Below are 21,378 nucleotides of genomic sequence, written 5' to 3'. Positions count from 1 at the left end.
TGGGGGTGCAGGACGGCTGGGGTGCAGCAGGGTGGGGATGCAGGAGGATGGGGGTGCAGCAGTGTGGGGGTGCAGCAGGGTGGGTGTGGGGGTGCAGCAGGGCGGGTGTGGGGGTGCAGCAGGGCGGGGGGTGCAGCAGGGTGGGTGTGGGGGTGCAGCAGGGTGGCGGCGGGGTGCAGCAGGGCGGGGGTGCAGCAGGGCGGGTGTGGGGGTGCAGCAGGGCGGGGGTGCAGCAGGTGGGTGTGGGGGTGCAGCAGGGTGGCGGCGGGGTTGCAGCAGGGCGGGGGTGCAGCAGGGCGGGTGTGGGGGTGCAGCAGGCGGGGGGTGCAGCAGGGTGGGTGGGGGGGTGCAGCAGGGTGGCGGCGGGGTTGCAGCAGGGCGGGGGTGCAGCAGGGCGGGTGTGGGGGTGCAGCAGGGCGGGGGTGCAGCAGGGTGGGTGTGGGGGTGCAGCAGGGTGGCGGCGGGGTTGCAGCAGGGCGGGGTGCAGCAGGGCGGGTGTGGGGGTGCAGCAGGGCGGGGGTGCAGCAGGGTGGGTGTGGGGGTGCAGCAGGGTGGCGCGGGGTTGCAGCAGGGCGGGGGTGCAGCAGGGCGGGTGTGGGGGTGCAGCAGGGCGGGGGTGCAGCAGGGTGGGTGTGGGGGTGCAGCAGGGTGGCGGCGGGGTTGCAGCAGGGCGGGGGTGCAGCAGGGCGGGTGTGGGGGTGCAGCAGGGCGGGGGTGCAGCAGGGTGGGTGTGGGGGTGCAGCAGGGTGGCGGCGGGGTTGCAGCAGGGCGGGGGTGCAGCAGGGCGGGTGTGGGGGTGCAGCAGGGCGGGGGTGCAGCAGGGTGGGTGTGGGGGTGCAGCAGGGTGGCGGCGGGGTTGCAGCAGGGCGGGGGTGCAGCAGGGCGGGTGTGGGGGTGCAGCAGGGCGGGGGTGCAGCAGGGTGGGTGTGGGGGTGCAGCAGGGTGGCGGCGGGGTTGCAGCAGGGCGGGGGTGCAGCAGGGCGGGTGTGGGGGTGCAGCATGGCGGGGGTGCAGCAGGGTGGGTGTGGAGGTGCAGCAGGGTGGCGGCGGGGTTGCAGCAGGGCAGGGGTGCAGCAGGGTGGGTGTGGGGGTGCAGCAGGGCGGGGGTGCAGCAGGGCAGGGGTGCAGCAGGGTGGGTGTGGGGGTGCAGCAGGGCGGGGGTGCAGCAGGGTGGGTGTGGGGGTGCAGCAGGGTGGCGGCGGGGTTGCAGCAGGGCGGGGGTGCAGCAGGGTGGGTGTGGAGGTGCAGCAGGGTGGCGGCCGGGTTGCAGCAGGGTGGGGGTGCAGCAGGGCGGGTGTGGGGGTGCAGCAGGGCGGGGGTGCAGCAGGGTGGGTGTGGGGGTGCAGCAGGGTGGCGGCGGGGTTGCAGCAGGGCGGGGGTGCAGCAGGGCGGGTGTGGGGGTGCAGCAGGGCGGGGGTGCAGCAGGGTGGGTGTGGGGGTGCAGCAGGGTGGCGGCGGGGTTGCAGCAGGGCGGGGGTGCAGCAGGGCGGGTGTGGGGGTGCAGCAGGGCGGGGGTGCAGCAGGGTGGGTGTGGGGGTGCAGCAGGGTGGCGGCGGGGTTGCAGCATGGCGGGGGTGCAGCAGGGCGGGTGTGGGGGTGCAGCAGGGCGGGGGTGCAGCAGGGTGGGTGTGGGGGTGCAGCAGGGTGGCGGCGGGGTTGCAGCAGGGCGGGGGTGCAGCAGGGCGGGTGTGGGGGTGCAGCAGGGCGGGGGTGCAGCAGGGTGGGTGTGGGGGTGCAGCAGGGTGGCGGCGGGGTTGCAGCAGGGCGGGGGTGCAGCAGGGCGGGTGTGGGGGTGCAGCAGGGCGGGGGTGCAGCAGGGTGGGTGTGGGGGTGCAGCAGGGTGGCGGCGGGGTTGCTGCAGGGCGGGGGTGCAGCAGGGCGGGTGTGGGGGTGCAGCAGGGCGGGGGTGCAGCAGGGTGGGTGTGGGGGTGCAGCAGGGTGGCGGCGGGGTTGCAGCAGGGCGGGGGTGCAGCAGGGTGGGTGTGGAGGTGCAGCAGGGTGGCGGCCGGGTTGCAGCAGGGCGGGGGTGCAGCAGGGCGGGTGTGGGGGTGCAGCAGGGCGGGGGTGCAGCAGGGCGGGTGTGGGGGTGCAGCAGGGCGGGGGTGCAGCAGGGTGGGTGTGGGGGTGCAGCAGGGTGGCCGCGGGGTTGCAGCAGGGCGGGGGTGCAGCAGGGCGGGTGTGGGGGTGCAGCAGGGCGGGGGTGCAGCAGGGTGGGTGTGGGGGTGCAGCAGGGTGGCGGCGGGGTTGCAGCAGGGCGGGGGTGCAGCAGGGTGGGTGTGGGGGTGCAGCAGGGTGGCGGCGGGGTTGCAGCAGGGCGGGGGTGCAGCAGGGCGGGTGTGGGGGTGCAGCATGGCGGGGGTGCAGCAGGGTGGGTGTGGAGGTGCAGCAGGGTGGCGGCGGGGTTGCAGCAGGGCGGGGGTGCAGCAGGGCGGGTGTGGGGGTGCAGCAGGGCGGGGGTGCAGCAGGGTGGGTGTGGGGGTGCAGCAGGGTGGCGGCGGGGTTGCAGCAGGGCGGGGGTGCAGCAGGGTGGGTGTGGAGGTGCAGCAGGGTGGCGGCGGGGTTGCAGCAGGGCGGGGGTGCAGCAGGGCGGGTGTGGGGGTGCAGCAGGGCGGGGGTGCAGCAGGGCGGGTGTGGGGGTGCAGCAGGGCGGGGGTGCAGCAGGGTGGGTGTGGGGGTGCAGCAGGGTGGCGGCGGGGTTGCAGCAGGGCGGGGGTGCAGCAGGGTGGGTGTGGAGGTGCAGCAGGGTGGCGGCCGGGTTGCAGCAGGGCGGGGGTGCAGCAGGGCGGGTGTGGGGGTGCAGCAGGGCGGGGGTGCAGCAGGGTGGGTGTGGGGGTGCAGCAGGGTGGCGGCGGGGTTGCAGCAGGGCGGGGGTGCAGCAGGGCGGGTGTGGGGGTGCAGCAGGGCGGGGGTGCAGCAGGGTGGGTGTGGGGGTGCAGCAGGGTGGCGGCGGGGTTGCAGCAGGGCGGGGGTGCAGCAGGGCGGGTGTGGGGGTGCAGCAGGGCGGGGGTGCAGCAGGGTGGGTGTGGGGGTGCAGCAGGGTGGCGGCGGGGTTGCAGCAGGGCGGGGGTGCAGCAGGGTGGGTGTGGGGGTGCAGCAGGGTGGCGGCGGGGTTGCAGCAGGGCGGGGGTGCAGCATGGTGGGTGTGGGGGTGCAGCAGGGTGGCGTCCGGGTTGCAGCAGGGCGGGGGTGCAGCAGGGCGGGTGTGGGGGTGCAGCAGGGCGGGGGTGCAGCAGGGCGGGTGTGGGGGTGCAGCAGGGCGGGGGTGCAGCAGGGTGGGTGTGGGGGTGCAGCAGGGTGGCGGCGGGGTTGCAGCAGGGCGGGGGTGCAGCAGGGTGGGTGTGGAGGTGCAGCAGGGTGGCGGCGGGGTTGCAGCAGGGCGGGGGTGCAGCAGGGCGGGTGTGGGGGTGCAGCAGGGCGGGGGTGCAGCAGGGCGGGTGTGGGGGTGCAGCAGGGCGGGGGTGCAGCAGGGTGGGTGTGGGGGTGCAGCAGGGTGGCGGCGGGGTTGCAGCAGGGCGGGGGTGCAGCAGGGTGGGTGTGGAGGTGCAGCAGGGTGGCGGCCGGGTTGCAGCAGGGCGGGGGTGCAGCAGGGCGGGTGTGGGGGTGCAGCAGGGCGGGGGTGCAGCAGGGTGGGTGTGGGGGTGCAGCAGGGTGGCGGCGGGGTTGCAGCAGGGCGGGGGTGCAGCAGGGCGGGTGTGGGGGTGCAGCAGGGCGGGGGTGCAGCAGGGTGGGTGTGGGGGTGCAGCAGGGTGGCGGCGGGGTTGCAGCAGGGCGGGGGTGCAGCAGGGCGGGTGTGGGGGTGCAGCAGGGCGGGGGTGCAGCAGGGTGGGTGTGGGGGTGCAGCAGGGTGGCGGCGGGGTTGCAGCAGGGCGGGGGTGCAGCAGGGTGGGTGTGGGGGTGCAGCAGGGTGGCGGCGGGGTTGCAGCAGGGCGGGGGTGCAGCATGGTGGGTGTGGGGGTGCAGCAGGGTGGCGTCCGGGTTGCAGCAGGGCGGGGGTGCAGCAGGGCGGGTGTGGGGGTGCAGCAGGGCGGGGGTGCAGCAGGGCGGGTGTGGGGGTGCAGCAGGGCGGGGGTGCAGCAGGGTGGGTGTGGGGGTGCAGCAGGGTGGCGGCGGGGTTGCAGCAGGGCGGGGGTGCAGCAGGGTGGGTGTGGAGGTGCAGCAGGGTGGCGGCGGGGTTGCAGCAGGGCGGGGGTGCAGCAGGGCGGGTGTGGGGGTGCAGCAGGGCGGGGGTGCAGCAGGGCGGGTGTGGGGGTGCAGCAGGGCGGGGGTGCAGCAGGGTGGGTGTGGGGGTGCAGCAGGGTGGCGGCGGGGTTGCAGCAGGGCGGGGGTGCAGCAGGGCGGGTGTGGGGGTGCAGCAGGGCGGGGGTGCAGCAGGGTGGGTGTGGGGGTGCAGCAGGGTGGCGGCGGGGTTGCAGCAGGGCGGGGGTGCAGCAGGGCGGGTGTGGGGGTGCAGCAGGGCGGGGGTGCAGCAGGGTGGGTGTGGGGGTGCAGCAGGGCGGGGGTGCAGCAGGGCGGGTGTGGGGGTGCAGCAGGGCGGGGGTGCAGCAGGGTGGGTGTGGGGGTGCAGCAGGGTGGCGGCGGGGTTGCAGCAGGGCGGGGGTGCAGCAGGGTGGGTGTGGAGGTGCAGCAGGGTGGCGGCCGGGTTGCAGCAGGGCGGGGGTGCAGCAGGGCGGGTGTGGGGGTGCAGCAGGGCGGGGGTGCAGCAGGGTGGGTGTGGGGGTGCAGCAGGGTGGCGGCGGGGTTGCAGCAGGGCGGGGGTGCAGCAGGGCGGGTGTGGGGGTGCAGCAGGGCGGGGGTGCAGCAGGGTGGGTGTGGGGGTGCAGCAGGGTGGCGGCGGGGTTGCAGCAGGGCGGGGGTGCAGCAGGGCGGGTGTGGGGGTGCAGCAGGGCGGGGGTGCAGCAGGGTGGGTGTGGGGGTGCAGCAGGGTGGCGGCGGGGTTGCAGCAGGGCGGGGGTGCAGCAGGGTGGGTGTGGGGGTGCAGCAGGGTGGCGGCGGGGTTGCAGCAGGGCGGGGGTGCAGCATGGTGGGTGTGGGGGTGCAGCAGGGTGGCGTCCGGGTTGCAGCAGGGCGGGGGTGCAGCAGGGCGGGTGTGGGGGTGCAGCAGGGCGGGGGTGCAGCAGGGCGGGTGTGGGGGTGCAGCAGGGCGGGGGTGCAGCAGGGTGGGTGTGGGGGTGCAGCAGGGTGGCGGCGGGGTTGCAGCAGGGCGGGGGTGCAGCAGGGTGGGTGTGGAGGTGCAGCAGGGTGGCGGCGGGGTTGCAGCAGGGCGGGGGTGCAGCAGGGCGGGTGTGGGGGTGCAGCAGGGCGGGGGTGCAGCAGGGCGGGTGTGGGGGTGCAGCAGGGCGGGGGTGCAGCAGGGTGGGTGTGGGGGTGCAGCAGGGTGGCGGCGGGGTTGCAGCAGGGCGGGGGTGCAGCAGGGTGGGTGTGGAGGTGCAGCAGGGTGGCGGCCGGGTTGCAGCAGGGCGGGGGTGCAGCAGGGCGGGTGTGGGGGTGCAGCAGGGCGGGGGTGCAGCAGGGTGGGTGTGGGGGTGCAGCAGGGTGGCGGCGGGGTTGCAGCAGGGCGGGGGTGCAGCAGGGCGGGTGTGGGGGTGCAGCAGGGCGGGGGTGCAGCAGGGTGGGTGTGGGGGTGCAGCAGGGTGGCGGCGGGGTTGCAGCAGGGCGGGGGTGCAGCAGGGCGGGTGTGGGGGTGCAGCAGGGCGGGGGTGCAGCAGGGTGGGTGTGGGGGTGCAGCAGGGTGGCGGCGGGGTTGCAGCAGGGCGGGGGTGCAGCAGGGTGGGTGTGGGGGTGCAGCAGGGTGGCGGCGGGGTTGCAGCAGGGCGGGGGTGCAGCATGGTGGGTGTGGGGGTGCAGCAGGGTGGCGTCCGGGTTGCAGCAGGGCGGGGGTGCAGCAGGGCGGGTGTGGGGGTGCAGCAGGGCGGGGGTGCAGCAGGGCGGGTGTGGGGGTGCAGCAGGGCGGGGGTGCAGCAGGGTGGGTGTGGGGGTGCAGCAGGGTGGCGGCGGGGTTGCAGCAGGGCGGGGGTGCAGCAGGGTGGGTGTGGAGGTGCAGCAGGGTGGCGGCGGGGTTGCAGCAGGGCGGGGGTGCAGCAGGGCGGGTGTGGGGGTGCAGCAGGGCGGGGGTGCAGCAGGGCGGGTGTGGGGGTGCAGCAGGGCGGGGGTGCAGCAGGGTGGGTGTGGGGGTGCAGCAGGGTGGCGGCGGGGTTGCAGCAGGGCGGGGGTGCAGCAGGGTGGGTGTGGAGGTGCAGCAGGGTGGCGGCCGGGTTGCAGCAGGGCGGGGGTGCAGCAGGGCGGGTGTGGGGGTGCAGCAGGGCGGGGGTGCAGCAGGGTGGGTGTGGGGGTGCAGCAGGGTGGCGGCGGGGTTGCAGCAGGGCGGGGGTGCAGCAGGGCGGGTGTGGGGGTGCAGCAGGGCGGGGGTGCAGCAGGGTGGGTGTGGGGGTGCAGCAGGGTGGCGGCGGGGTTGCAGCAGGGCGGGGGTGCAGCAGGGCGGGTGTGGGGGTGCAGCAGGGCGGGGGTGCAGCAGGGTGGGTGTGGGGGTGCAGCAGGGTGGCGGCGGGGTTGCAGCAGGGCGGGGGTGCAGCAGGGTGGGTGTGGGGGTGCAGCAGGGTGGCGGCGGGGTTGCAGCAGGGCGGGGGTGCAGCATGGTGGGTGTGGGGGTGCAGCAGGGTGGCGTCCGGGTTGCAGCAGGGCGGGGGTGCAGCAGGGCGGGTGTGGGGGTGCAGCAGGGCGGGGGTGCAGCAGGGCGGGTGTGGGGGTGCAGCAGGGCGGGGGTGCAGCAGGGTGGGTGTGGGGGTGCAGCAGGGTGGCGGCGGGGTTGCAGCAGGGCGGGGGTGCAGCATGGTGGGTGTGGGGGTGCAGCAGGGTGGCGTCCGGGTTGCAGCAGGGCGGGGGTGCAGCAGGGCGGGTGTGGGGGTGCAGCAGGGCGGGGGTGCAGCAGGGCGGGTGTGGGGGTGCAGCAGGGCGGGGGTGCAGCAGGGTGGGTGTGGGGGTGCAGCAGGGTGGCGGCGGGGTTGCAGCAGGGCGGGGGTGCAGCAGGGTGGGTGTGGAGGTGCAGCAGGGTGGCGGCGGGGTTGCAGCAGGGCGGGGGTGCAGCAGGGCGGGTGTGGGGGTGCAGCAGGGCGGGGGTGCAGCAGGGCGGGTGTGGGGGTGCAGCAGGGCGGGGGTGCAGCAGGGTGGGTGTGGGGGTGCAGCAGGGTGGCGGCGGGGTTGCAGCAGGGCGGGGGTGCAGCAGGGTGGGTGTGGAGGTGCAGCAGGGTGGCGGCCGGGTTGCAGCAGGGCGGGGGTGCAGCAGGGCGGGTGTGGGGGTGCAGCAGGGCGGGGGTGCAGCAGGGTGGGTGTGGGGGTGCAGCAGGGTGGCGGCGGGGTTGCAGCAGGGCGGGGGTGCAGCAGGGCGGGTGTGGGGGTGCAGCAGGGCGGGGGTGCAGCAGGGTGGGTGTGGGGGTGCAGCAGGGTGGCGGCGGGGTTGCTGCAGGGCGGGGGTGCAGCAGGGTGGGTGTGGGGGTGCAGCAGGGCGGGGGTGCAGCAGGGTGGGTGTGGGGGTGCAGCAGGGTGGCGGCGGGGTTGCAGCAGGGCGGGGCTGCAGCAGGGTGGGTGTGGGGGTGCAGCAGGGCGGGGCTGCAGCGGGGTGTCGGCAGGACCTGGGGAGCTGGGTGCAAGGACCGGGGGAGCAGAAGGCTTTGGGGCCGGAGGATGGGGGTCGGCAGCCTCGTGGGTCTGGGGTCTGGCACCTGCAGGCCTGCGGATCAGAGGCGAAGGGTCCGGGGCCTTGGGGACTAAGAAGCTGGTCAGGGAACCGGGTCCGGACACTGGGCAGTGAGGCCTTGCGGCCAGATTGGGGGTCTGGGGTCTAAGACGTGGGGGTCCGGGACGTGGGGGTCAGGGTCTGGGGTCCAGGGACTTCGGGTCAGAGGTCTTGGCGTTCAAGGACTTGGGGTCATAGAACTTGGGGTTCAGGGACGTGGGGGTCAGGGTCTGGGTCAGAGGTCTTGGGGGTCAGGGTCTGGGTCAGAGGTCTTGGGGGTCAGGGTCTGGGTCAGAGGTCTTGGGGGTCAGGGTCTGGGTCAGAGGTCTTGGGGGTCAGGGTCTGGGTCAGAGGTCTTGGGGGTCAGGGTCTGGGTCAGAGGTCTTGGGGGTCAGGGTCTGGGTCAGAGGTCTTGGGGGTCAGGGTCTGGGTCAGAGGTCTTGGGGGTCAGGGTCTGGGTCAGAGGTCTTGGGGGTCAGGGTCTGGGTCAGAGGTCTTGGGGGTCAGGGTCTGGGTCAGAGGTCTTGGGGGTCAGGGTCTGGGTCAGAGGTCTTGGGGGTCAGGGTCTGGGTCAGAGGTCTTGGGGGTCAGGGTCTGGGTCAGAGGTCTTGGGGGTCAGGGTCTGGGTCAGAGGTCTTGGGGGTCAGGGTCTGGGTCAGAGGTCTTGGGGGTCAGGGTCTGGGTCAGAGGTCTTGGGGGTCAGGGTCTGGGGCCCGAGCACTTGGGTTCGGGGTCCCGAGCTCCTGTGGCTCAGAACTGGAGTCAGGGGTCTGGGGTCTGTCGGCCTGGAGGGCTGAGGGTCGTGGGGCTGAGGCTGGGCCCCTCGATGCCCCTCGATTGTGCTGAGCCCCGGGCAGCACGGCCGGCCCATAACGCCGCCCTTCCCGACTGGCCGGCCCTTCCGCTCACCGCGTCCTCACCCCGCCGCCGGGAAGCCCTGAAACCCCAGTGAGCTCCGGGTGCGCGCGCACACAGGAAACTCGGGCGCGGCCTTCTGATTGGTCGGCCCCGTGCCCGGTGCATCCTGGGAGTTGTAGTCCTTGACCACGCCTCCCGCCCCTCCCGCGGAAAAGGTCCTGGATGCTTGGCTGAGCTGGGCTAGAGGGAGGTGGGCAGGGTGCAGCCATTTTTGGTCGCCAGCGAGCCAGCTGGGGGACCCACAGTCCTTCTCTGCAGGTACATCCGTAACCTGGAGCCTGGCGTAGGTCAGACTCTTCTGAACTGGAGAGAGACTGCAGGGTGTGTAAGAGTCTTAAAGCCCCCCTTCTTGACTCTATGAAGATGATGATCTCTTTGTCTCTGGCTGTCTCTCTATTCAGAGAAAGAGGTGAAAGAATGCATCCTGCCCTACAGATAGGACTTGTTACCATCCCCAAAAAATGTTTACAGAGGATCAGCGGCTACAGGAGTCTTGGGAGACCTTCCCTGATCTCTTGTCATGTCCACAGTCTGGGCTTCAAGCCACGTTTGCAGGATTCCAGAAGGAATCTTTGGGACTGACTTTTTGTTATTGTTCTTGTGGTCGTTGTTCTTTGTTTTTGTATAGAGACAGAAATGGAGAGGAAAGGGGGAAATAGAAAGGAGAGAGAGACAGACTCCTGCATCCCTGCTTAAGACTCATGGAGCTTCTGCCCTGCAGTTTGGGGCACGGGGTTTGAACCTGCAACCTGGTGCATGGGAAGGTGTATTCTCAACCAGGTGTGCCACCACGCTGTCCTAATCCTTTCTTTCCACTGTATGTTATGTGGCTCCAGAGAAAGAACAGAGGGACACTGGTGTGTGTACCATTTTGCTGAGAAGTCCGCCCCCCCCCCAACCAGCTGCTGTTTTTTTTTTATTCCATTCTGTATAACTCAGGAGATAATAGAAAGGGGAAGAGAGGTCCCAGCACCACTCCCACACCATGCATGGAGCTCCCATACAGTTCAGGGGACTGAACCCTGCCTCCTGCTAGTTAAACCATTGGCTCTCCCCACTGAGCCTTCTCTCAGCCCTCAAATGATCTTCACTTAAGGAATTTGTTTAAGGATCTATTTATTTTTATGATAGAGAAAGCAGAGAGGGAGAGGGAGAGAACAGCACTCAAGCTTTGACATATTCAGTGCTGGGGATCCAACCCTGGACCTCTTGCATGCAAGTCCTGTACTCTACTGCTGAGTATCTGCCCGGGGGGCTGGGGAACTAACTGGCTGTTCTTAGCATTCCTGGGTTTATTTAAGAGGAGCATGGCCAAGAGTCAGGCAGTAGTGCAGCGGATTAAGCGCACGTGGCACAAAGCACAAGGACCAGCCTAAGGATCCCGGTTCGAGCCCCCCGGCTCCCCACCTGCAGGGGAGTCACTTCTCAGGTGGTGAAGCAGGTCTGCAGGTGTCTGTCTTTCTCTCTGTCTTCCCCTCCTCTCTCCATTTCTCTCTGTCCTATCCAACAACAATGAAATCAATAACAACAACAATAATAACAACAAGGGCAACAAAAGGTAATAAATAAAAATAATTAAAAAAAAGAGGAGCACGGCCTCCAGCAAGAGATTCCTCACAAGTCTCTGTCTTCTCTGATCCTGCAGTGTAACTCCTCGGTCCTTCAATAATAGACAAAAGTCGGAGTCCGGAGTCTGTTTCTCTGATGTCCAAATACCTTCAGTTTACCACTAGTATCTGCTGTTAGACGCAGGTGCTTAATCTTGAGGAAGAGTACATTCCTTTCAGCGAGCCCTGTATTCCTCATCTGTTTCCCAGGGCTGTGCCAAGGAGCCTCACTCATTATGGAACCTTGTTAGGATTGTTTGCTCTGGCTGCTATCATTTTGTAGTGGGACTAGCTTAACAGAAACTTTACTATTGGGGCTGGGTTGTGGCGCACCTGGTTGAGTGCACATATTACAATGTGAAAGGACCCTGGTTCAAGTCCCTGGTCCCCACCTGCAGTGGGAAATTTTGAGTGGGGAAGCAGTGTCGCAGGTGTCTCTCTGTCTCTTCTCCCCTTCCCTCTCATTTTCTGGCTGCCTCTATCCAAGAAATAAATATAATAAAAAAAATTGAAGAAACCTATTTGCATTCTTTCTCTTGCCTTTTTAACCGGTACAGTGAAAACACCCCCCCCTTAGACCTTCACATTTCTAGATATATGTTTGTATGTTTGGAATACGCCCCATGACTACCAACACAGAAGTAGGGTGAAGAGCGTAGATACATAGACATCAGTCCTGAAAATCAGGTGTTGAAAATCAGGGCTGATCAGGTTCTTTATCTCAACACAGTAGATCTAGCCTTTTTTTTTTTTTTAAAAGAAGAACTACTTTGGGTTTCTTAAGGGGTTTATTTATGAGAGACAGCAAGAGAAGGAGAGAGAGAACCAAAGCATCACTCTGGTACTTACAATGCCAGGGACTGAACTCAGCACCTCATGCTTGAAAGTCACTTTTTTTTTTTGCCTCCAGGGTTATCGTTGGGGCTCTGTGCCTGCACGACAAAAACACTGCTCCTGGCAGCCATCTTTTTTCCATTTTTGCTGCTGCTGTTGTTGTTGAATAGGACTGAGAGAAAAGGGGAAGACAGAAAGGGGTAGAGAAAGATAGACACCTGCAGATGTGTCTCACCGCTTGTTAAGTGACTCCCCTGCAGGTGGGAGCCAGAGGCTCGAACCCGGATCCTTGAGCTAGTCTATGTGCTTCGCAGTGTGTGCGCTTAATCCAGTGTGCTGCCACCCAGCCCCTGAGAGTCACTTCTTATCCACTGTGTCTCCTCCCAGGCCGTGAACTCTGTGTTTCTTTTAAATAACTGTAACAAGGGGAAAAAATACCTGACCTCGGGAAAACACAGATTGCTACATCTTCTTTCACACAAATGTCCGGGAGCAAAGCTGACTACTCACTGGAGAGTTTCCCTCCTTATGCAACTATAGATTCTGTTCCTCTTTTTTCCTTAGGAAAATTAAACTTGAAAAGTATAATCTGCTACTTAAGGCTTGGGTTGTTATAAAGTCCTAAAAAAAAAAAAATCTGTCTTCCTTAGAACACGTGCAGGTACAACACTGTGATGCAACCCCGTGGAAGTTGCAGTTGCTGATTCTAAAGTTAATCCAGTCAAGGAGTTTGAAAAGCTGGTAAATTCTCCCATCAAGAGAAACACTTTTCAGGGCCGGGCGGTGGCGCACCTGGTTAAGTGCACACATTACAGGGCACAAGGATCTGGGTTTGAACCCCTGGTCCCCACCTGCAGGAGGAGAGCTTCACAAGTGGTGAAGCAAAGCTACAGGTGTCTCTCTTTCTCCCTCTCCCTCTCTATCCCCCCTCCCCTCTCAATTTCTGACTGTCTCTATCAAATAATAAATAAAGATAATTTTTTTTTTAAAAAAGAGAAGCTTTCTAGAACAACAAGGTGGATCAGCCTTTCACAGGCACTCCTTCCCTTACATCTTGACAAAGTCTTTGTTTCTAGGAAGATGTGGACAGCAGATGCTCTCAGTGCTGTCATTTGATCTCACAGCTCCCATTTCCACCTTCTCCCGACTCATAATCAATAAAAAGCGCTGCTATATGTGTCTGCGGACTAGCCCCCAGCAGGAGCACTAATCCCCTGTGGAATATTCCTTTGCCGCCAGCCCTGTGCAGAAACTGGGGAGGCGGGGAGCTGAGATCAGTGTCGGAGGAGCACGACCTGGACTCAAGAGGAATTCCTGTGTGTCGGAACAGCCAGAGAGCTAGCTCCCCAGGTCTGATTCCAGAAAGGGAGCAAAGAGATACCCCGACACCGGGGTCAGAAGTCAGCACCGGCCTCCCTGTTCTCCAGCTTCAAGGTGCTGATACCGCAGAGTTATGTTCTCTTGAGGAAAGACATTTCTGAGCTCTAGGAGGATGTCACCAACACCACATTGCTCCACTTCTGATTGAGAATGTTCCCAGCTGTGACCATGGACTGCGAGCTCACACTGACAGACTCAGAGGTCACACAGGCTCCTGTGCTAATTAAGAATAGATATGGTCCCTGGATCAGATCCATGGGGTTATCAGTTAATGGCATTTATATAATTTTCTCATTTTGGGGAGCTACTCTGTAGCCCTAATCCAGCTTTCTAGTCCCATTCTCTGACACCATCTTCCCAGAAAATACTTCTAAGCCCACCTGCGTGTTATAGCTGTCAGGCTCAGGGAAAAATGACTAAAGTCACGGGTCCCTTTGGGACATCCCTTAAGTAGACTTCCCAGCTTCTTCCCACACGAAGACCTGCGCTGTTCCTACCTTTGGGTTCCTGTTTATTAAACAAATTGTCCTGCTATATATCTTACCACCTTTCAGCCACCAGGTTACAGACGCAACCATGACACTATCTTGACTTCCCTGGACAGATTATCTCACCAGAAGCCCACCTCTCCAGAACCCTGCCCTACTAGGGAAAGATAGAAACAGGCTGGTGGTATAAATCTGCCTGCCAACGTCCATGTCCAGCAGAGAAGCAATTACAGAAGCTAGAATACCCACCTTCTGCACCCCATAAAGAATTTTGGTCCATACTCCCAGAGGAATAAAGAATAGGGAAGCTTCCCATGGAGGAGATGAGACACTGAACTCTGGTGGTAGGAACTGTGTGGAATTGTAATCCTGTGGTCTTATAATCTTGTTCATCCTTATTAAATCACTAGTAGAGTTTTTTTTTTTTTTAAAAAAGAAAGACATTTTATGAAATAGGGCAGGGCACTCAGTGACATAAGTCAGAGAAAAGAAAAGGACCCTTTGTGAGCTCACTTAGACATGAATCTGGATGCACTACGCCCACAGGAAGAGGACAGAGCAGTGGGAGGTAGGGGGAGATGGTGAAGGGGTTCAGACTTTCAGGGATAAGAGAGCTCAGTTCGGAGGTGGACATACTTCCCAGCAATGCATTATGTCCTCGAAGCAGCTGGGAGAGTGGTGTTCTCATCACAACAGCTCTAACACAACGGTGGTTACTAGAGCTGAAAGGTGCACACCCAGTGGCCTGACTGTGATAAGCAACATATCCACTGTCTCTCCCCACAGTGCTTCTCAGCTCTGGTTCAAGGTGGTTCTGGGGTTGAACCTGGGACCTTGGTGCCTCGAATTTGAGAGTCTTTTTATAGAATTTCTATGTTGTCTCCCCAGCTCTATTGCAATAAATATTTCACAGCATACGCGTGTACCAAGTCACCATACTGGAAACATAAAACTTGCACAATGTTATCTATTTACCGTATCTCAATAAAACTCAGAAGTGGGGAGAGGTCAACAGTTCCTTTTGAAGCAGACAAGTACTCAGATAAAGTGGCTGGATAAAACGCAAAGCATCTAATTAAAATTGAATTGCATGTAAGCAATATATATATATATATATATATATATATTTTTTTTTTTTTTACCATGTGCTTGTCCTGAATATCATATGGCGGATATGTCTGTCAAATGTTCCTATCCATTTTTTTCCAGGGATTTTATTTTTATCAAGTTTAACTTTATCAAGTGTGACTGGGCATCCTGTATTTTTATTTGTTAAATCTGATTGCATTCTGTCCCTCCCCGCACCAAAAAAAAACCCAAAAAACCACTTCAAAAAAATGAAAAGCAGTCTGAGAGCTTGTAGACTCAGTAGGTAAGGAAGCCAGGAGTGAGGCTTACAGACTTGGGGTTCCAAAGGATGAAGCCCACAAAGTCACTGCGGCAGGTCTGGCCCCCTTCCAAAGCCAGCAGCCTTCTGCTTGCTCTGCCTGCGTGTCCAGAATCTCTTTGCACTTGGCCTCCCAGGAGGAGCCTGTGTCCAGCAAGACTTATTTATAACACAAGTCATTTTCTTTCCAAAGACCCACCAATCCGAGAAAGAATTCTGGGTCCCTGAATAAAATATGTTTCTCATTCTAGCAAGTCAGCCCTCCATCCCCGACAAGACTCACCCTGTTTATTAAAGACATACATCCTGGTCCCTTGCTTCTCCTGCCCCCCCCCCACCCCCGCATCTCTCCGCACCTCCATGCCTCCTCCGCTCCTGCAGCCTTACCAGCCAGCTACACGATGAAAAACGATCAGCTCTGTGGCAGAGTATGAAGTCTTTGACTATAGAATGTAAGCATGCACTTTTATTTTTTTTTCATGGAAAAAAATGTCAGTGTGTGAAAACAAATTGGAAGAAAATACATCTAACTAATAGCATTGTTATGGCTGGGTAGTAAGATTGATGGATGGCCTCATTCTTTTATGTTTATTTATTTAACCTAGCGGTAACTTGAGTTTCAACCCTCCTCTTGAGATTTCGAATTCTCCGGGGTATTTCTCAGCAACAATCACATTAATCATGTTGCAACAGAGACACTTAGGAAAATGCAGCTTTCAGGGCTGACTCTCCTAAACGGAATTCAGATCCTGGGCAAGGGGAGGCGCCTGGGATGCTGCCCAGATCTGCGATTTATAATCATGTCTCTTCCATGTTTGACCGAGGTGGACTGTGAATCTTTGAGGAAACACTGACTTAGACCTTCTTGGGGCAACTTCTGCCCACTTCAGACGCATGACTAAGGTTGGAATATATTTTGACTGATGATGTCAGAGTTATTTTATTGTTGTTTTTGTTTATGAAATTTTTTTTTCAGGTCTAAGCCAGATCTACCTAATTAAAGAGGAAGGTGGAAAGCTTTTGGGAGTAGAATCAAGCACCATGAGTCTCAGAGGTGGGAGCCAGGACGTAGAATGAATAAGCCATAGCTTCTGTGCAGGGTGGTGGCACACCCAGCTAAGTCTACTGAGCATTAAGCACCCATAGTACTAAGAGCAAGGATCTCAGTTTGAGCCCCCAGCTCCCCACCTACACAGAGGTCACTTCACAAGCAATGAAGCAGGTGTTTATCTGCTCCCCCCCCCCCCCGATATTCCCCTCCTTTCTCAATTTCCCTCTGCCCTATGCAATAAAACAGAAAAAATAAAAAGAGCTACCAGGAACTATGGATTTATAGTATGGGCACTGAGCCCTAGCGGTAACCCCGGAGGCTAAAGAAATAAAAATAAAAAGTAAACTACAGCTTCTAGTTCTTCCTAACTTTGGTCTTTCATTCTTCTGTTTCCTAGCCTGTTGTGTGTGTGTTTTTTTTTTGGGGGGGGGGTGTATTATTTGTTTGCTTCCAATTTTTCTTGCCTGCCAAGTGTAAAGTGTATAGCTGCAATGTGAGGGTTTTCAAGGTTTTGTAAATATTTACACTTGGGGGGGGCGAAGTGGTAGGGGGTGTTGGATAAAGCACTACTCCATATCAGCTGCCATACCTCTGGTCCTGCCTGTGCTACAGGTGAGCCCGCTTTCTGGATGGCCCAGGGGCTGTGGTCCCCAGGAGCCCCTCTCGGCCAGAGTCAGAGGGGCACTAGACAGTGTAGCTGACATGGGGACCATTCTCCTGCCTTGTACCCTTGATAGGGGTCCAGTCATCCTTGAAAGAGATTCAACTCCTGCATAGAACTGTAACACGCTGCTGGCTCCACCCTGCTTCCCTCTCCCTCTTGTCTATCCCAGCAGTTCACACACCTTGTTCTGCAGCTGTTTCTCCTGACGCTCCGAATGCCTGGCCTGCTGTGGTGCTTTACAGCCCACTCATGGACATCGTCCCTCATGCCTTCTCTCTGTCTCTTTCTCTGCTATTCTACTTATGAAGTTTTAGTGAGTGAGAGATACAGAGAGTCAGAGAGGCCAGAACCCTGCTCAGCTCTGGTTGATGGTGGTGCTAAGGATTGAACCTGGGACTTCAGAACCTCAGGCATGAAAGCCCACAATGCTTGGGGCTGGGTGGTGGCACACCTGGTAAAGCACACACATTACAGTACACAGGGATCCAGGTTTAATCCTCCGGTCCCCAGGGGGAAAGCTTCACGAGTGGTGAGGCAGGAATGCAGCTGTCCCTCTGTCTCTCTCCCTCTCTATCTCCCCCTCCCCTCTCAATTTCTCTCTGCCTCTATCCAATAATAAATACATAAAATGAGTATTTCCCCCCTTTTGTTACCCTTGTTGTTGTAGCCTTGTTGTGGTCATTATTGTTGTTGATGTCATTTGTTGTTGGATAGGACAGAGAGAAATGGAGAGAGGAGGGGAAGACAGAGAGGGGGAGAGAAAGACCTACACCTGCAGACCTGCTTCACCACCTGTGAAGCGACTCCCCTGCAGGTGGGGAGCCGGGGGCTCGAACCGGGATCCTTACACCAGTCCTTGCACTTTGCACCACGTGCGCCTAACCTGCTGCCTGACCCCCCCAAAATAATTTTTTTAAAAAAGTCCATGATGCTGTCTCCCCAGCAACCCCCCCCCCCAACTCCCGTTTCTTTCTCTATTCCATGAAATGCTCCATAGAATCAGTCATCTCTGCATTGGTGTTCCTACTTGCTTTGGGGTCGTGCTTGGCCGGCCCTGTCTCTCTTGGTGGATCCTCTGCTCCCCTGTAGCCATTAAAACCTGCTCACAGCACAGTTCTGGGGACCAAGGAGGTGGGCCCTTGTACAGTGACTGACTGAATGAAGGAATGCATGGGTCTGCTCAAGGATATCTTTGAGGTCCAGAGATCAGGTGTGTCTTAGCACTTGCTACCCGGCTGGACTTGATGCAGACATCTGACACGCAGACCAAAGACAGGTCCCGAAGACTGACCGAGGCCCGGCAGACTCCTGATTGTCCTAGAAGGCAACCAGAGGCCTTGCGGCTCCCGGGAAGCCTTGCACAGCATGAGCAGAACAGGAACTCTCCAGGCTGTGGATCATCATTGGAGTAAAAATCAAATGACATAGGATCTGTCCAAAATGAAGGATGTTTTAATATTTTGCGTGTAAAAACACTGATATTTGGCTTCTTTTTTATTAAACAGATTTTATTATTTTTTTCAGGATCTTGGCAGCGTAATCATTTTATGGAAGGATGAAATATTCAACCCACCTACCTCAGGACTTCTTCCACGCAATTACCTCGTGGCACACTGGCTGTAATTAGGTTTTCGCCGAGAATTTTTTCCCCAGGTCTGTGTAATAAATGAAATATGACCAGAATTTAAATTTGTCAATTACAAGCAAGCTCAGTACATAAACATACAACAGAGCTGTGAATTCCACACCTCAGGCAGCAGCTGGGGGCAGAGGCTCTGGAAATTAAAATGGAAATAAACCTGCTGACTGGCAAGCTGAAAGTGCCCCCCCCAAGATAGCCACTCCCCCTCCTAATCCTCATGCATGATTCTACCCAAGGGCACCAGCGCTTGATTACTTTTTTTTTTTTTTTGCATAAGACAGAACAAGGAGCGATTTTAATACCAAGGGTTGGTATTAAAATCACCCCCACACAGGGCTCTGAGCTCCTGTCCTTTCAGTTTGCCTGTTTCTGTAGACCAGAGCAAAGGATTTTGGGGTGGGGCCGGGGGAAGCCTCTTGCATTTTGTAGCCCGGCGACCTTGAACTCTCAGAACTGAAGGTCCAGGAACAGGATCTAAGGTCTCCCTGTGGTCTGGTCTGTTAATTGTTCTTGAGGCCTTCTGCAGACCCGCTTCTGCAGAGGGGGTAACTCCAGAGGTCCTCACTGTGGAGGGCTTTGACAAGATCTCTGTCTCATGAAAGCTATCACAAAAGTGGTTGCACTTGAACTTTCAAGAAAGGAGGTAGAGGAAGAGGAGAAAGAGGTGGAGGAGGAGAAAAAGAGAGGAGGATGAGGAGGAGGAGAAAGAGGTGGAGGAGGAGGAAGAAAGAGGAGGAAGAGGAGGAGGAGAAAGAGGAGGCTGGTTGCAGGAGAAAGAGAAAGAGGAAGAGGAGGAGGAGGAGGAGGAGGAGCTCAAAGTTTAATAAATTCTCTGACTACCAGAAACTGATCTAGACAACAGATCTTTCTAAACCATCCTCTCTGTGTTAGGCACCAAGATCAAGGCAGAGTGATAAGCTCGAACCCCAAGTCCTCTGCTTGTCATTAGGGTTCATGATCCAGAGGAGACAGACATATCCTTCTTCTTGTTTATTTTTATTTTCCCTTTTGTTGTCCTTGTTTTTTTATTGTTGTTGTAGTTATTATTGTTATTGTTATTGATGTCAACATTGTTGGATAGGACAGAGAGAAATAGAGAGAGGAGGGGAAGACAGAGAGGGGGAGAGAAAGACAGACACCTGCAGACCTGCACCACCTGTGAAGCGACTCCCCTGCAGGTGGGGAGCCAGGGGGCTCGAACCGGGATCCTTAGGCTGGTCCTTAGGCTTCACGCCATGTGTGCTTAACCCGCTGCGCTAGACATATCCTTCCCAAGTGACAATCTGATTAGGCACTGTCCAAGGGAAAATGTCATTGTGAGCATGTCACATGGTGCGTCCTTCAGAAAGAACTTCCTGGAGGAAGGGACACTAAGCTCAGGCAGGAGAGAACAGCCCAGGCAGGGGAAACAGCACATTCAAAGGTCCTTGTGTCAGGGGCAGTTGGTGGGCAAAGAGCTGGAAATAGTGGCCACTCCAGCACAACTGGAGTTGAGGGAGTGAGGAGGGGGCTGAGGACTTGAGGCTGGGGAGGGGAACAGGTTCTTGAGACCATCCCCCCCCCACACACACACACACGGACACTAGGACTGGAGGCTCTACAGTGTTTTTAGCTAGTCAATTTGGTTAAAATGGCATCCATCTGGATCCAGATCCACCTACTTTTAGCTGTATACAGTCTCTTTCCTTCTCTCTCTCTTCCTCTCCCTCTCCTTTTCTTTTTTCTTCTGCTTCCAGGATTATTGCTGGGGCTTGGTGCCAACACTATGAATTCACTGCTCCTGGTGGCCATTTTTTTTTTTTCCATTTCATTGAAGAGGGCAGAGAGAATTTGGGGGAGGGGGATAAAAAGCGAGAGAGAATGAGAGACACCTGCAGACCTACCTCACTGCTTGTGAAGTGGAGCCCTGAAGGTGGGGAGCCAGGGGGCTCGAACCTGGATCCTTGTGCAGACACTTGCGCTTAGTTCTATGTTGCGCTTGACCTGGCCCCCGTACACATTTCTTGTAGTCGCTGAGTATCCAGAGTCCCTTGCTGAACGATGAGGAGAATTTGACCATCTACTGAACTACTAGGAAGACTACTCAGTGCAACGGGCTTGGCATTTTAATATATATGTTTTCTGTTTTTGTTTCAAAATAATAACAATTATAATAGTAATATCCTGCCTACTCAGTGGAAAGGACTGGGAAGGTCTCCCCATTCAGACCCCAAATTCCTGCCCCTTCCAGACTCCTCTCCTTGTGGTTTATTCTTGAATGAAGAAGGAGGAAGTTGTCTCTCTTGGGGGTGGGGTCCCTGACAAGTGACAGCAGCTGTCCCTCAAGAGCAGCTGCCCCCAAAAGAAAGCTCTTTCTTGCTGTCCTTCTTTCATTTCCAGTCTGTGCCTGTCAGCCTCTGGGCACAGTTGTGAAGCACCGGTGGAATTCCAAAGTCAGATCTGCTTCCTGCTTAATGCACAGCTCTGACAAAATTAAAGAGAGCATTCCAATGCCTGGATTTGGGGCACTGAGGCAGCAGGATGCACTAAACCCAAAGGATCCCCCCAAGGGTTCTCCAGAAAGCAGCAAACACCTTCCAGCGCCAGTCTGTGCCCACTAGGGAAGCCAGCACTGGGATCTTACCTGCTGGCGTTCCAGTCTGGACCCTGCTGCTTCTCTCTCTAGGCTGAGAAATGGTTCAAGGTCAGGCAGCAGTTTGTTTGCAGAGCCTGATTCCCATGCAAATCTGTATTTTGTGCCTGTGGTTTACCAGCTATTGTGGGAGAAGAAAGTAATGTCCTCCTACCTTTCCAGGTTCTGGGCAGAGTCCCCCAGTAACAAAAGACAGATTGGGGGGGCAAGGGAGAGGGAGGGAAAGGGAGGGAGAGGGCGGGAGAGGGAAGAGGGAGAGGAAGGGGAGGGGGAAGGAGAGGGAGGGGGGAGGGGAGAGGGAGAGGGAGAGGGAGAGGGAGAGGGAGAGGGAGAGGGAGAGGGAGAGGTGTCTTAATAGGCTTACCTCTGGTATCATGGGAAGCACTCAGAGAAATGGAATACTAATTCCAGGGGCATTGAAGCCACCTGCTTAAATAAATATCAGCCCCAACTGAAGACAAAAGCAAGCCAAGGGCCAGCCTGACCCTAAGGCTGTGAGAGGAGTATCTGAGTTTCTGATCATTCCAGCCACTGTCCCTTTCCTGACACAGAGCTGTCAGGACTTGCTGTACAAATGCAAATGTCCCCGCAGGAGAGTAATTGCTAGTCTGTTTGCACAACTACTTCTGTGTCTGCAGTTTCTCAAAAATAATCACCTCAGAACCGGTGAGGGCATATTCAGTTACCTCTCAGCCCGGTGCATAGCACCGCCTTTTAGCACTGAGTGCTCACCACACCCCTATGAAGCCCCTCAACCCCACCCCGGGAACCAGGGGAAGCTCACTGAGCGCAGGCTCAGAGTCCCCCTGGCCTGGCCGAGCATCTCTAGTCCTGTGAACACCCCCCCCCACACACACACACACACACACTTTCTCTCCCTCCCTTTCTCAGCCCTGTGTCACCTCATTGTTCAGTGAGGCCACTTTGCACAAGGCACAGCCTTGTTTGTTTGCTTTTTCCAACTACTTTGTGGAGGACATGTTGACTGATAAAGATTGCTGTTGTCAGGTGGCTGAGTGGTGACACACACGTGACAATGTGTAAGA

Source organism: Erinaceus europaeus, chromosome 9, assembly GCF_950295315.1.
Source record: "Erinaceus europaeus chromosome 9, mEriEur2.1, whole genome shotgun sequence".
Classification (NCBI taxonomy): domain Eukaryota; kingdom Metazoa; phylum Chordata; class Mammalia; order Eulipotyphla; family Erinaceidae; genus Erinaceus; species Erinaceus europaeus.
The sequence above is the reverse complement of the archived record's forward strand: the minus strand, read 5'-3'. Positions refer to the sequence as shown.